This window comes from Sceloporus undulatus, chromosome 7, assembly GCF_019175285.1.
Source record: "Sceloporus undulatus isolate JIND9_A2432 ecotype Alabama chromosome 7, SceUnd_v1.1, whole genome shotgun sequence".
NCBI lineage: Eukaryota > Metazoa > Chordata > Lepidosauria > Squamata > Phrynosomatidae > Sceloporus > Sceloporus undulatus.
Genome location: NC_056528.1, coordinates 23222588 through 23236914, shown reverse-complemented (window position 1 = coordinate 23236914; position 14327 = coordinate 23222588). Strand labels below are relative to the sequence as shown.

General features: G+C 50.8%; 1 protein-coding gene across 1 annotated transcript in view; it reads right to left on the bottom strand.

The window, feature by feature from the left end:
* Nucleotides 1-14327, bottom strand: part of GNG7 (G protein subunit gamma 7) — a 40569-nt gene that overhangs the window by 20796 nt on the left and 5446 nt on the right. The window contains exon 2 of the mRNA XM_042479486.1: nucleotides 12180-12259. The gene's annotated coding sequence lies outside the window, so the exon portion shown is untranslated. The remainder of the gene's footprint in view (nucleotides 1-12179; nucleotides 12260-14327) is intronic.

Below are 14327 nucleotides of genomic sequence, written 5' to 3'. Positions count from 1 at the left end.
GGTGAGCTGCTGGCTTGCTCAGGTAGACTGTCCCTTGCCCTGGAGGCTCCATCAGCTAAGAATCCCTCCCTCCTAGGTTCTGCATGTGCAGTCAGGGGCCACAGGCTGGCGTTTGGAGCAGAGACCCCCAAAGGGGAACTGGAAGCTTGTGTGGGCAAAGGGGGTTGCTTGCGAGACTTCAGTTGCCCCTTGTGAGTGATCAGGCAACAAACACACACTGCCATGCAAACTGCCAGGCCGAGTCCAGCCAGACTAAAGACCAAGTCTCTCTCTCTCAGGAGCCCAGGCTTTCCGTCTCCCGATTTGGCCTGGGTTCAAGGCAAATGTCTGCCTCCCTGCCTGTCGTTCCCCTTTCTTACGGAGTCAACACAACATACACATTTGTGTCAGAAGCCCTGGCCTTGGGACTACAGGCCAAGATGGGCAGAGTCACAAACCTTCACTGGTCTCTCCATTTTGTTCTCATCCTCCTTATCACACTCTTAATCAGCTCTGCCCTTTAAGGGCCTGGTAAATGTCAGTGGTTTTAATAGGGGAAATCATGAAAGCCAGTTTCCTTTCCCTCTTGTCCCACTGAGCAAAGAAGGAGATCCAGGAAGGCCATCATCGGTCAAGGGAGAGAGAGAAGTGTCTGCCCCTCTTTTATGGCCCAAGATAAACAATGGTCAATGCTGGCCAAAGCTCCCAAGCTGGATGTGCTGCCATTTTGTTGAAACAGAACAAGCAGATCTGCTGCATGCCTTTAGCCTCCTTTACCTCACAGAATGGCTACTCAGAGAGTGTGGCACTTGGCACCCTCCTTGCTGCATTAAGCCCAGGCCCAAATGCAATGTATGTGGGATCATTTCCCACAATTTGCTTTGCCCAGGCGGCGTAAGAGGACACTACAAAGGCTCCTCCAGCAAAGCTGGTATTTTGCAGACACAGTTATTTCCAAAGCACCGACTTTTGCCTAAGATCAAACTCCTGCCTCTTTGGTGCCAAGGAAGGGAAGGGAACGGCACCAGCCAGGCTGCGGACAAGATGAAAAGATGAAACAGATTTAGCCCGGCAGCCACAGGTTCTCTCTCATTCTTGTGTGTGTGTATGTTCTCGCACACACAAAGAAGGCCAGCCAGGCTCCTCCGGCAAGGCAATGTTCTTGGGTGTGCTCAGGCACGGACAGTACAGACACACTGCATGTGTGCGGTTTGTTTGTTCTGGAAAATATTAGATAAGTGCTCCCCAAATGCTGCCCTCCAAGGGCAAAGGAGGCAAAACAGAGAGGCCTGTGCTGCACTGCAGTAGGAGGAAGAGGAGGAGGAAAACCTCAGTGTCTCAGGCAGCCCAGAAGTCAAGCCCTGCGCCCCCCTCCATAGACCTGCTTTCAGCAGAAGGGAATGACACTTTAATGTTTCTACGAAACACTCCTTTCTTTTTGCAAGTTTGTGGCCACTTACCAGTGGCACAAGGGAGGGCAGGTAGCAGTGCCAAAAGGTGGCTGGAGTCAGGAGGGAAGCCTTCAAGGAACAGGATGTCCTGAAATAGCTTCAGCTGTTCCCTTTGAACTTATTTGACCTGGGAAGGCCTGGCTCAGAGAGAGAGAGAGTGTGTGTGTCAGCAACAAAGGAGTCTCAAATCCCACAAAGCGCCAACCCCAACCTCCCCAGGCAGTGCGCATGTGTGTGTGTGTGCATGCATGCATCTGTGCACATACACAAACACACACACACCAGGTGCCCTTGGCTTCCAGAGGCATTCTGCATGGAACGGTGTCCCCAGATGACCTCCCATCCCACACTGTCCCAAGAGGGGCCAGAGCCGGACAGCGCAGCCAAACCAGATGCCAAGGAGGGAACACTCCATGCGGAAGGACAGAGCAGCAAAACAAACCCAGCCCCAGGAAAAAGACAGAGAGTCCTCTTTCTGGCACCAGCAAAAGAACCAAAGCAAACTAGGGGCTCTCCCATTCCTCCCCATCTTGTCTGACACGGGGGCAAAGTCAGACTTAGTCTAAAGGGGACCCGCTCCCCCCCATCCGCCGTCCCCAAACACTGACTCAGAAGATATTTTGGGCCTCTGAATTAAACCCACACCCAGAGTGCCATGGCAACCCATACACACCAGCCGTGCCAAGCTCCATTTTTAGCCTAGAGGAATGAGACACACCGAGTCCCCAGCAGAGAAAGAGAGAGAAAGGGAAGCGAGGCAGAATGGGTGGCCTTGGAAGCAGCATAGCACGCCTGTGAGAGGAGGAGGGCTTGTCAGACCATTTCTGGAAGTCAAACATATACACACTATGTTCTCAGAAACACAAATGGATCCCTCTGGTGAAGGCTGGGTGAATGGGAAGGGGATGAGAGATGACTCCCAAAATCCACAGGGGCGCCTGAGAAAGGACACCCAAATCTCTTTCCCATGCAGGCAGAAGGAATCGCCTCTCAGCCAGGAACACATAGCCTCCCTTTATGGGAAGCAGCCTTTGCGGGACAGGTGAAGGAGCAGCCAGCCATCTCTGCTACCGCTGAGGGGGCTGGCATGCCCAATGCAGCACAGGGACTGGCTCAGCCCCATTTGTTGCTAAAGGGACCCCCATCACCTGCATGAAGCTGCTGGAGGCTGTTTGGATCTGCAACTGCCTTGCAGGGAGAAGGTAGAAAGTACCCAAGAACTGCTGGCTGGCTGTCAGCTAAGGTGCAAGGACTTCATGAAGGGCCCGGAAAAGTCTTTGCGATCCTGAAGCTGCCTGAAATAGAGAAGATGCAGACCCATGGATCCTGGGGCTGCCAATTCTGTCCTATGCTACAAAAGGGGAGAAGGCTGACACTGAGGAGGCCTGTACTGCCACGCTGGGCATTGGGGCTGGTTCCCATTCCTAAATCAGCACTGCCTGGGACAGCCCCCGCCATGCAAGCATTGCATAAAAGGACAAGTTCTGCTCTGCATGGTGGTTCAGACAAGAGGCAGAGAGGTTTGCTTGTTTTCCAGGAGCAGGGAAGGGGAGGAAGGCTGAGGCTTTGCAGGGCAGGTATCTCAGCTTGTTTCCTTCCCCCACTTACTCAGCCCTAGCCAGGAGGACTCAGTCCTGCCAGGACGTCTAGACGGTGGTGCGCCAGCAGGCCACAGGGCCCTGGAAGCCACAGGCCATGGCAACGCCTGAGAAGAGGAGGGCTCCCACCGCCACCTAGCGCCGGCCAGCCTCACTGCTGGGAAGAAAAATCCCCTAAAAGCAAGAAGCGCAAACCGATTCCTAGAAACCATGATGTGCACACCTCCTCTCCCAGAACTCTTTGGCTGCTTTTCCAAGGAAGGCTCATGAGAAAATGTCTGCAGAAGAAGCGTCTGTCCGTAGACCAGGTCAGTGAAGCCTGCTGAGCCTGCAAACACTTGTGCTACAAACTCCTTTGTCCTCTTAGTTGGTCTCAAAGGTGCTACAAGACCCCTCTGCACATATCCCTATTGCTTTTGTTATTACAAGTAGTAACAATAGTCACTGGTAGTTACACCACCAGCTAGCATTGGTTTTGCAATTAGTGTTGTTACACTAATTTGCACTAATACACTAATATCTCGTTTGCTTTCCTAACACTGGCTTTGGAGTTTATTATTTAAAGTGCTAACATCTATCATTTTTCCAAATTGGATTCCTGCAGGTGTTTCCCCGGAAGCTAAACGTATGCGACACACTGGGCTGGACGTTTGCAGAGACTCACAGTGGACAGCATCCTTTGGGCTCAAGGGAAATAATTTCAAACAATAAAGCCCCCAACAACAAAAGTCGCTGCCATCTGCGAAGGCTAGGCACTCTGGAAACATGTGCCTATGTGGAAAAGCACGGCAAAATGTCCTAAATTAAATAAATAAAGCATTATAAGGATGCTATGGTGCAGATGATAAAATACTGTTGCTTGGTTGTTAACCTCAAGGCAGCCCCTTCTTTGGAGCAGCAGCATAAAGCCGGGTGCAGAACTGAGGCCCAGTGCTTCCTGGGAACGGTTAAGCTGCCTGGGCAGTTGGTGGTGCTGGCAGTGGGTTCAAGAGCCCCACCAGGCCACAGAATTAAAAGCTGCTCTGTGACCCAGAGGGACAAGGGCACTTCCTGTTGCTGTGACTCTGGACAGAGCAGGTACCAGGAGGACGGGTGGGTCCTCCTGCTTTGTGGTATTTGAATGGCATTTGCGTGGCATCTCAGAGGATGCCTCTGCCCTCCTCCCTCTCCCACCAGGCAAAAGAAGAGACCCAGCAGCAACAGCATAGCCTGCCCTTTCGTTCTCTGTTTATTCCTCAGCTCCAAGGTTCACTCTTCATTTACTGCACTACCATCCTCTTTGGAGGGCAAAGTGACATGTGTGGTTCTCCTCCACCTGCTGTCATTTATCCCCCCAATAACCCTGCAAGGTAGGTGAGGCTGAGAGGTAGCAACAAACTCAAGGTCACGCTGGTTGAGTGGGGGGTCATTTGAACCTGGGTCTCTCTGGGCCTTGTCCAGTTCCCTTAAACATGATACCATGCTAGCTTTCACTGGGCAAGAGTCCAGTCCTCAAGGTTCTGGACACAGGTCCAGTGCCAACAAGGAGTCCAGGAATGGTCAAGAATGAAGCACACCTCCGTTCCTCCTCCGCTAGTCTTCCACTTGGCTACTTTGGGTTCCCACAAAGGGTTCCCTTTGGATCTCAGACACTCATGGGCTCCTCTGAGCCCACTCCCCCACTGGCCTGATGGCATGCGGGCAGCACCATCTCAGCCGCTGAGGGATTCCTCTTGGGCCATGATGACAATGAGCAAGCCATTAGTCATCCCTTGGCCCTGCAAAGCCCATGTTGGAGACGGAGCATGGTTGACCCAAAGGGGAGGCTTTCAAGGGGAACCTACATGTGGAAAGCCAGGGCTGAGGCCAGGCTGTTACATAAGGAAGAGCCACTCACTTGCTGGTCACGAGCCAATTACTGGCCAATTAGTGTCCCAGAGAGGTAAGTGGCCCAGTTATGTAAGCACTGCTGCCTCAGCTGGATGGCATGCCAGAGGCAGTGGTGATGCCACTTAGTCAGCCCTGGAAAAAAAAACAGGCAGAAGGAAGGAAGGAAGGAAGGAAGGAAGGAAGGAAGGAAGGGCACGCGCCCTGTCCATCCCCATCCAGGGTGGCCTATGGCTATATGAGAGCCGATGGGGGCAACCTGTTCTCCTCCTCCTCCGCTCTGACTGAGCAAGGGAAAGGCTGAGATGGGAATAAGAGTTTGTGCACTATGGAAATGCAGGGCCTTGAACAAGTGCAATGCTGGGTTGCGAATGGAGAAGGTCTGGCTGGTCTTTGAATCAGCAGCCAGCTGGTTTTTCCATGGAAATCCCCAGCGCCAGGCAAGTGGGAAGGGGAGGGTCTTCCTGCCTACAACTGACAAGGGAGGCTCCAAGAGAGCGTGCCAAGGGGCCAGCCAGAACGATCACAGGACTTTCTTGGCAAGGTCTGTCCAGAGGGGCTTTGGGCCTGGCCTTCCTCTGAAGCTGAGAGAGTAGAACTTGACTGCTTGGAGGAACAGGGCTGTTCAGAATGTAATACATATGTGTGTGTTTTTTTTCCTTTAGTGGTTTTGCTTTTAATTCTATAGCTAGTTTAATCATATTTTTAATTGCCACGTTGGATCCTGGATGGGGAAAAGGCACAATGATATTATACTATTACTATTATTGCTACCGAATACCATGAGAGACCCAGCTGGACAGAGCTACTGTACCAGGGCTGGGATGTCTGCAGGCACCCTTTGGAGAAAGCATCATTTCTGGCCACCTTGAAGGGGACGAAAGGCCAGGGAAGCCATAAGCCCCTGTGCCAGGAGCCCATCTCCTTCACAGGAAGCCATTCTGCCTTCCTGGAAGCTGGTGCTCAGGCCCTGTTTCCAGTCACTCAGCTGACGGCATCCATTACTGTGAGAGGGAAGGAGAAAGAGGGCCCAGGGGACGGGTGTCGCTCCTTCCAAGAACATAAGTGAGCTGGAGTTCAAGCTAGCTTTCATTTTCTCACCAGCTGAAACACACAAACACAACGAAAGCAAGCCTTTGGCTCTCAGCTCCTCTAGCACTGGGTCTGTCAAGTTTTCCTCCCAGATGAAGGTCAGTAGAGATTTGCAGCAGGGTAGAGAGTCCTTGTGCCTCTCCAAGCCCTCATCTTGTTTCTAACACTGTGGGCAGCCAGATGCCCCACAAGGAAGCCAGCCAGCCAGCCAGCCAGAGTTCGAGGCACCAGCCCCTTACCTCTGGGGCCATGCCTGGGGGCAAAGAGGGATAAGGGGTCTCCTCTGCCCTCCCTGACCCCACTTGGATCCAGGCCAGGAAGGTGCCTGTGCCAGGCTGCCCTTTCGCAACAAGCCACCCTCCGCTTTCCTCAGAAGCTTGGCATCAGTTGGCAGCAAGACTTCCTCATTCCCATTGACGCCAAACTTGCTAGAGAGGTTAAGAACAATAAAAAGGGCTTTTTTGGATATGTCCGCAGCAAAAGGAAGAAGAAGGAAATGGTAGAGCCACTGTGTGGAGAAGATGGCAAAATGCTAACAGAAGACAGAGAAAAGGCAGAATTACTCAACACCTTCTTTGCCTCAGTCTTCCCAGAAAAGGAAAAGGGTGTTCAACCTGAGGATAATGGAGCAGAGGACAGAATAGGGGAATTTCAGTACAGAATAAGAAAGGAAATAGTAGAGGAATACCTTGTTAATCTAAACGAATATAAATCTCCAGGACCAGATGAACTACATCCAAGGGTATTAAAAGAACTGGCAGGAGTAATATCGGAGCCATTGGCAATGATCTTTGAGAACTCCTGGAGAACAGGAGAAGTCCCAGTAGACTGGAGGAGGGCAAATGTTGTCCCCATCTTCAAAAAGGGGAAAAAAGAGGATCCAAACAATTATCGTCCAGTTAGTCTGACATCGATACCAGGAAAGATTCTAGAGCAGATCATTAAAAAGAGAGTCTGTGAACATCTAGAAGGCAATGCCATAATCACAAAAAGTCAACACGGGTTTCAGAGAAAGAAGTCATGCCAGACAAATCTAATCTCTTTCTTTGATAAAATTACTAGCTTGGTAGATGGAGGGAATGCTGTGGATATCGTATATCTTGATTTCAGTAAGGCTTTTGACAAAGTTTCCCATGACATTCTTGTTAACAAGCTTATAAAATGTGGGCTGGACAAGGCAACTGTTACATGGATTTGTAATTGGTTGACTGACCGAACGCAAAGGGTGCTCAACAATGGCTCCTTTTCATCCTGGAGAGAAGTGACCAGTGGGGTCCCACAAAGTTCTGTACTGGGTCCAGTGCTATTCAACATCTTTATCAATGACTTGGATGACAGAATTGGAAGCATTCTTATCAAATTTGCAGATGACACCAAATTAGGAGGAGTAGCTAACACTCCAAAGGACAGGATCAACATTCAAGATGACCTGAATAAACTAGAAAGTTGGACCACAGCTAACAAAATGAACTTCAACAGGGAGAAATGCAAGGTACTGCACTTAGGGTGGAAAAATAAAATGCACAGATATAGGATGGGAGACACATGGCTGAATGAGACTACATGTGAAAGGGATCTGGGAGTCCAAGTACACCACAAGCTGAACATGAGTGAACAGGGTGATGCGGCACCTAAAAAGGCCAATGAAATTTTAGGCTGCATCAGTAAGAGTATCGTATCTAGATCAAGGGAAGTAATAGTGCCACTCTATTCTGCTTTGGTCAGGCCTCACCTGGAATATTGTGTCCAGTTCTGGGCGCCACAATTCAAAAAGGATGTTGAAAAACTGGAACGTGTCCAAAGGAGGGCAAGTAAAATGGTGAAAGGTCTAGAAACCATGTCCTATGAGGAACAACTTAAGGAGCTGGGGATGTTTAGCCTGGAGAAGAGAAGGTTAAGAGGTGATATGATAGCCCTGTTTAAATACTTGAAAGGATGCCATACTGAGGAGGGAGCTGACTTTTTTTCACTTGCTCCAGAGACTAGGACCCGGAGCAATGGATGCAAGCTACAAGAAAAGAGATTCCACCTCAACATTAGGAAGAACTTCCTGACAGTAAGGGCTGTCCGACAGTGGAACAAACTCCCTCGGAGTGTAGTGGAGTCTCCTTCCTTGGAGGTCTTTAAACAGAGGCTAGATGGCCATCTGTCGAAGATGATTTGATTTGGATTCCTGCATGGCAGGGGGTTGGACTGGATAGCCCTTGCAGTCTCTTCCAACTCTTTTATTCTATGATTCTATGATTCTATGAAAGGCGCTCTTTCTTGGGAAGCAGCAGCCATGGCAGAGACGTACCAAGGCAGCTACAGACTTCTGAGAAAGTCCCATTGCCAAGACGCCTCTGTCAGGACAAAGAGTTGCCCACAAGGGCCACAAGTGGAAAGGGGCCCTGGACCCAGGGAGGGGGAGAGTGGCATCTCCCTCAGGTTCATCTTGCCTTCTTAAAAGAAAGGCTAACTGGCTGTTTTTGCCCCCAAGCTTGGGACCTTTAAACAAAACTGGAATGGACTCTGCTGAGTTAATTCAGTTCATGGCTGATTTCTGATACAGAGGGGCTGCTGGAAGTGCAATGGCCTTTCCTTGGGAGGAGGGTAGCATGGTGTAGAGGATGGAGCTAACCCTAACGCTCACTGCACACAGAAAGTCCCAGGTTCAATTCCTGGCACCTCCAGCCAAAGAAGAGCTGGGGACAGAGAAGGGTGGTCCAGAGAGGAGAGTCTGCAGAAACAGCCTCAGGGGCCAGACTTTGCCCACCTGTGCCAAGCGCCCTCCTTCCAGAGCCTGCCCCTTGCCAAGGACTCTCCCCTCGTTTCCCCAGCCTCGTTTGTTTGCCTTGCCTCTGCCTGCTGCACATGACGGGCATCACACTGACCGGGCAGAGTCTCACCCGCAGACTGTGACCCATCAGGGCAAGGAGGAGGGGGCTGCTCTTCAGGATTGGTGATGACGGCCGTGAGGCTGTGGGCCAGCTCACTCTCCTGGAACGTGGCAGGCAAGAGACCGCTGCACACTCTCCCAGCTGAGGCTCGTCAGGGCAGGCCTAATTAGCTGAGTCACAGAAAGAGAGGGAGAGGTGCACCTGACTGCCTTCCCACGGGAGGCTGCCTGACGCAAGGCAGGGTCATGCCAGGCAGTGTGTCAGGCTGGACCTCCTGTCTTCAGCCACCTTTCTGGGCCACAAGGTCAGCAGCCCAGCTGGGAGTCACCGGACCTCACCTGGCCCTAGCGTGTGCCCCATGGGGCACATGGGGCTATGGGGTGGGGGAGGTGGAAGAGAGGGGCCAGCCGTGAGAGCAAAGTCTCCCCCAGCAACATCCCCAGTTTCTACAGCCTCTTTTCATTTTTTCCTCCCTGGGGGAAAGATAAAGAGAGTTAATTATAGCTTCGATTTTGGATTTGACTGTCATCTCATCCACTCCAGTTGCCCAATTTGACTCATCCTTGTCATGGTATTAATTAATGTTATGAAACATAATAGATTTCTAAAAGCAGAAATATTTTCCACAGGAAAAACATGGCAGTGGAACCTTTTTTCACCCTACTTGCCAACAGGGAGAACATTTCCACCCCGTGATGCCAAATGCCCCCAGCCCCTCGTTCACAAATCCCTCACCCGATGGCCCACAAACACCTCCTTGGCTGCGAATTTTCTCAGTGATCCCGGCTCGGAATTGGCTTTATTCTTTAAACATCTGTTTATTATGTTTATTCAAGTGGTTTTACTGCATCTGATTTGATTGTAAACTGCTTTGGCTTTTTCCTAATGAAAAGCCACATTACAATGTTCTTAAATAAAGTCTGAAGGACCAGCAATCCGGAAGAGCAAATGCCAACGTGCAGATGGTCCCTGCTCTGCCTGCTTTTGTGGACCCAAGGGGCATGTGGCAAATGACCTGCATGCCATGCGTCTTCTTTGGGTGAGGGTCTGGGCCCACCAAGAGCAAAGAAGTCCTGGGGGGACCTTTGGGCTCCTCCCTGACTGTGGCAGAAGGGGCTTTTAAAGGGCTTAGAATCTGAATTCTGTTGAAATAAACCTCACTAGAACTGTTCATTTAAGGGTTTTCTGAATTTTTGTATCAAACGAGTCTTAACCGTACTTTCTTTTAATCTGGGTTGCTGACCAAACGGAGGGTTCCTCCATCAGTTAATCAAAATCTCCTGCCCCTCTGAGCCCCATGACTAGACGGACGGTATAAAATTGGGTGAAAGAACCCCAGGCTCACTCATCCCCCTGCCCCCACAGCAAGGGCTGTGGCAAAGGATGAAAGCAAATGGCCCACACAGACTCTGTGGTGACAGTCACCGTGCAGCACAAGGTCCCCACGTGTTGCGCCAGGTGTGTGAGAGGTATGGGGTACTATTCTGAGTCTCCGTCCATTCCTTCTCCTTCACACAGAGCCAGGGGAGAAGGAGAGAAAACAGTTTCTCCCCAAACAACCTTTGGAGGGCAATGACATTCTGGCAGCGGGACTCAGCCTCATTAAAAGACCCTGGGTGAGCAAGCCCTGGCAAGACTGGGTCTGCTCCCCATCCATCATAAGGTGGGCAGGGAGGGAGGCATGAGTTCTGCTTTCCAAGGATGGCAAATTAGGCCTCCCCCTCACTGGCTGCAGGCCCCAGAGCCACCTGGACCTTGCCAAGGAAGGCTCTGCAACCACTGGGTGCTACAGTTCAAAAAAACAAAAGGGACATTTCCAAGTTCTGGGACAATGTGGCTGTGGAGGTGAAAGTCACAGGTTAAAACCTCAGCTCAGGCTGGCAGGATGACCCTTTGCCAGTTATTCTCTCAGCCTTGCATTTTGGGGTGCCCTTCATCGACCACGCACTCTGCCCTGATCATAGGGAGGAAGCACAGAGTGGAACCAACAACAGCCCCAGAAGACTAACCAGCTTTTAGCTCTCATCTGCTGTGTCCCCCTTCCTCGCTAGAGGCCCTTGGAGGACAGTGTGGCTTTTGTATAGATCTGTGCTGCCCTCTTGTGGCACATTTATTATGCTGGGATCGCCCACATTTCTGTAAGAGTGTTGGGGAAGGACACCTGAGACCTTGTGGATATTAATAAGTTCTCTCTTAAAAATAGCCTGGCTTCACCTGAGTGAGGGAGGGCTGCCCCTCCATTGCCCCATTTACGTCGGATGTCCTTGGAATCGGCTCAGTCCTCTTCCCAACAGTCAGCAGAAAGCCAGCGTACGAGAGAAGGTGGAAACCAGGATCTCCTCTTGAGGAAGCCCAGAAGCCCCTGCCTCAAGGTACATGGCACTCCATTCTCCCCACACCTTCATTGCCACAATGATCCGAGGAAAGAGCAGCGAGTGGATCAGCTCTGGGGCAGATCAGCATAAGCGTCAGCAGACACTGCCTCTTTATGGACAGAACAGAATTCAGGGAAAGGGGAGCGAGGGAAGGGGTTTGGTGGGAGATTTAGGGAGAGTAGCCGCAAGTTCTCCTTCACCCAGGTTGATCCACACTTTAGGTTTTCCGTTTGCATGCAAGGCATTGCTCATACCTCTAAGAACAACTTTCTGTCTAGTTCCACATTAGCACAAAAGCATCATGGAGAAAATATTGCCATTTTCATTATCATCAATTCATTTATATAGCACCGCTGATGTACAAAACAGAATGAAGAGCTTAACCCAGTTGTAGGAAACAGGGACTTGCTTGACTTATGCTGCTCATCCCTGGTGTTCCCATCTCTCTCTTAACTATAAATTGATTAAGGTTTGGGGCCCCTCTATTTTTTAATACGCCATTTATGTTCCAAGAGCCAAACATGATGCAATGTGATATTCTTGTAAAACACCAATGACCTGGGTTATGCTCTACTTCAAAGTCCTTCTTTATCAATGTACAATATGTTTTTCTTCCAAGTGAATCCTGAATTGTTTGTTTGCTATGCGGGATAAAGCAGGATACACGTAGGAAGCTGCTTTTAGGACAGAGTTGAGCCCCTGGGGGCTCCTCTGGCTTAGCACAATCTGCACTGAATGGCAGCAGTCATTTGATCCAGTTTCAGGTGGGGCAGTGCCCTCAAAGTGGGGGCTGCAGAGCAGTGCCAGTCTGTCAGTAGAGAGTCTCCAGGAAAGAAAGAAATGTCTACAATGAAAATGGCACAAATGTGCTCCATATACTACGTAATATGAATATGGCATATGTGTAAAAAAAGAGTGCGACACACTGCCAAGCCTTACCTGTCACTTGGGTGGCAAAGGCCCACTTCAGGCCCACAGGGTGCTTTTCCTTCCCGCAAAGGCAACCTCAGCCTGGTTTACTAAAAGATAATAAGAAGGAAAAGGCACAGATGTATATATGATGCATGAATGCCCCTTGCAAGAGATAATAAGCTGCCCTCTGCCCACAGCGAGATTCTGAAAGAGGGAGCGGAGCTGAGGGGAAATCAATATGGGACACAATGTGGTTTCCCCCAGCCCCCTCCAGAGAACACAGCAACCCCATCCTATATGGCCACGGGGTGTGGGAGTCACTCTCCCCACACCTCTAGGTGCGAGAGGGGAACAGGAGAGATACGCCAAAGTCAGCTGAAGGGTTCAGCCTAGAAAAACTTTGGGTGCCCCCAAGACAGGACTCACATCTTTGGGGCTGGAAGTTTATCCAGAGGCAAGCAGTGCTGGACCCCTTTGCCAGGAGAAGGAGAGGCATGGGTCCCTCCTGTCCACTCCTACCCTTTCGCCAAAGAACAAGCAGCCATTTGCATTCCCCCACCGCCTCCGTAACTTTGCACAGGTGCCACCAAAACTGCCGACTATTGGACATGTGCCCCACCTGGCCACTTGGAAGAGCAGATGGATGCTGCCACCTCCACTCTGGCATTTCAGGGCAGAGGCAGGATCCTTACTGGGCAGAGGGGGCAGCTGAGGCTGGGTCAAGGGCAGGGGGACTCTTTCCAAAGGCAAGCACCAGCTCTGCCCAGCACAGTTCCCCATCAGCCCTTGTTTGCTTGCCACCAGGCACAGCCTTGGTAAGCAAACTGAGGTGCCCTGAAAACTGCCAGGACTGCCGCCTGGCACAGGGTCCTCACTAGCTTGACCCCAACACAGGCTACAATCAGTGGCCAAGGATTGAAGGGGGGATTGCTTAGCAAGTGCCATTGGCTTCTGGTTTCCACATCATCTGAGAATTCCACCCCCTCGCAACCCTAGGAGCTCAGGACTTGCTCATCTCCCAGACCGACTGAAGCGCATGATGTGTTTCTGTGTGGACACTGTGCTCATTCGTCTCCAAAGTGCTTCCAAGCCCTTCAAGGAGAAGCTGCATCTCAATGAAGAGCTGACTGGTTGCTGGAGAGAAGGGCCCACTGCCCAACACACACACACTTCTTGTTTTTATTGTTATGACACCCTTGGCCAGGTTTTCCCTGCCAAGTTTATTATTCCTCTAAGGATGAGAGCATGACTTGCCCAAGGTCACCCAGTGGGAATTCAAGCTCTTAGTCTAACATTCAAACCACTACACCACACTGCTGCCATCCACCCACATGCATCAAAAAAACTTTACAGTTCTTTGGCAACCAGGCTCCTTTTGTGGCACTTGCTCCAGAGATAGAGCTTCCAAGGTTGCTATTCCTTATGGTTCCAGCCTCTCCTTTCCCAAACCAGAAACCATGCTGTGCAGGGAGGCAGGCAACTCTTCTCACCCCTTTTCTTCAACTGGTGTGGCATTTGAGAACTAAAGGCACGTGTGTATACATACACACACACAAACCAAAACATGCAAACACACACAGAGAGACCAGTCGCTCTTGGCACAGAGCCTCCCATCCATCTCTGTTTATTTCTGGCTCCGGAGCCTGGTCTTCATGGCAACTGTTCAGAGAAACACACCTGCTCTGCTGCTCCTGGCTGAGAACAAAACTGCTTTGTCCACCTACCCAGCCATCCCAAAGCGCTAAAAGTAAAAAACCTCGGACATCACCTGAGATCATCAGCAACATTGGAGAGGGAAGAAAAGGAAGAGAAAGATAGACTGCCCAGGGAGGAGGAAATGCCAGCCCAGGGAAGCTGCTGCCCAACCTGAAGACAGGTCAGATGGTGGGGTGGGAGAGATGGCTGCCTTTCTTTCTGAATAAAAGCCAGCAGGGGCCAAACCCTCCAGGACCCCCACCACCCATTCAGGAGGATTTGGGGCAATACAACCATTTCTCCCCAGCATCCTCTCCTTCCTGCCCTTTTGATGCCAACAGGAACAACGGAAGAAGAGGACAAAGATTAGGAAGAACAGCCCTGCAATTGGAAAGCTAGTGTGTCAGTGAAAAGGCCACACTAGAACCCTCCCTTCCTCCCCTGAGAAGCTGGTTTTCTGGGTGCATGAAATGCTCCCAC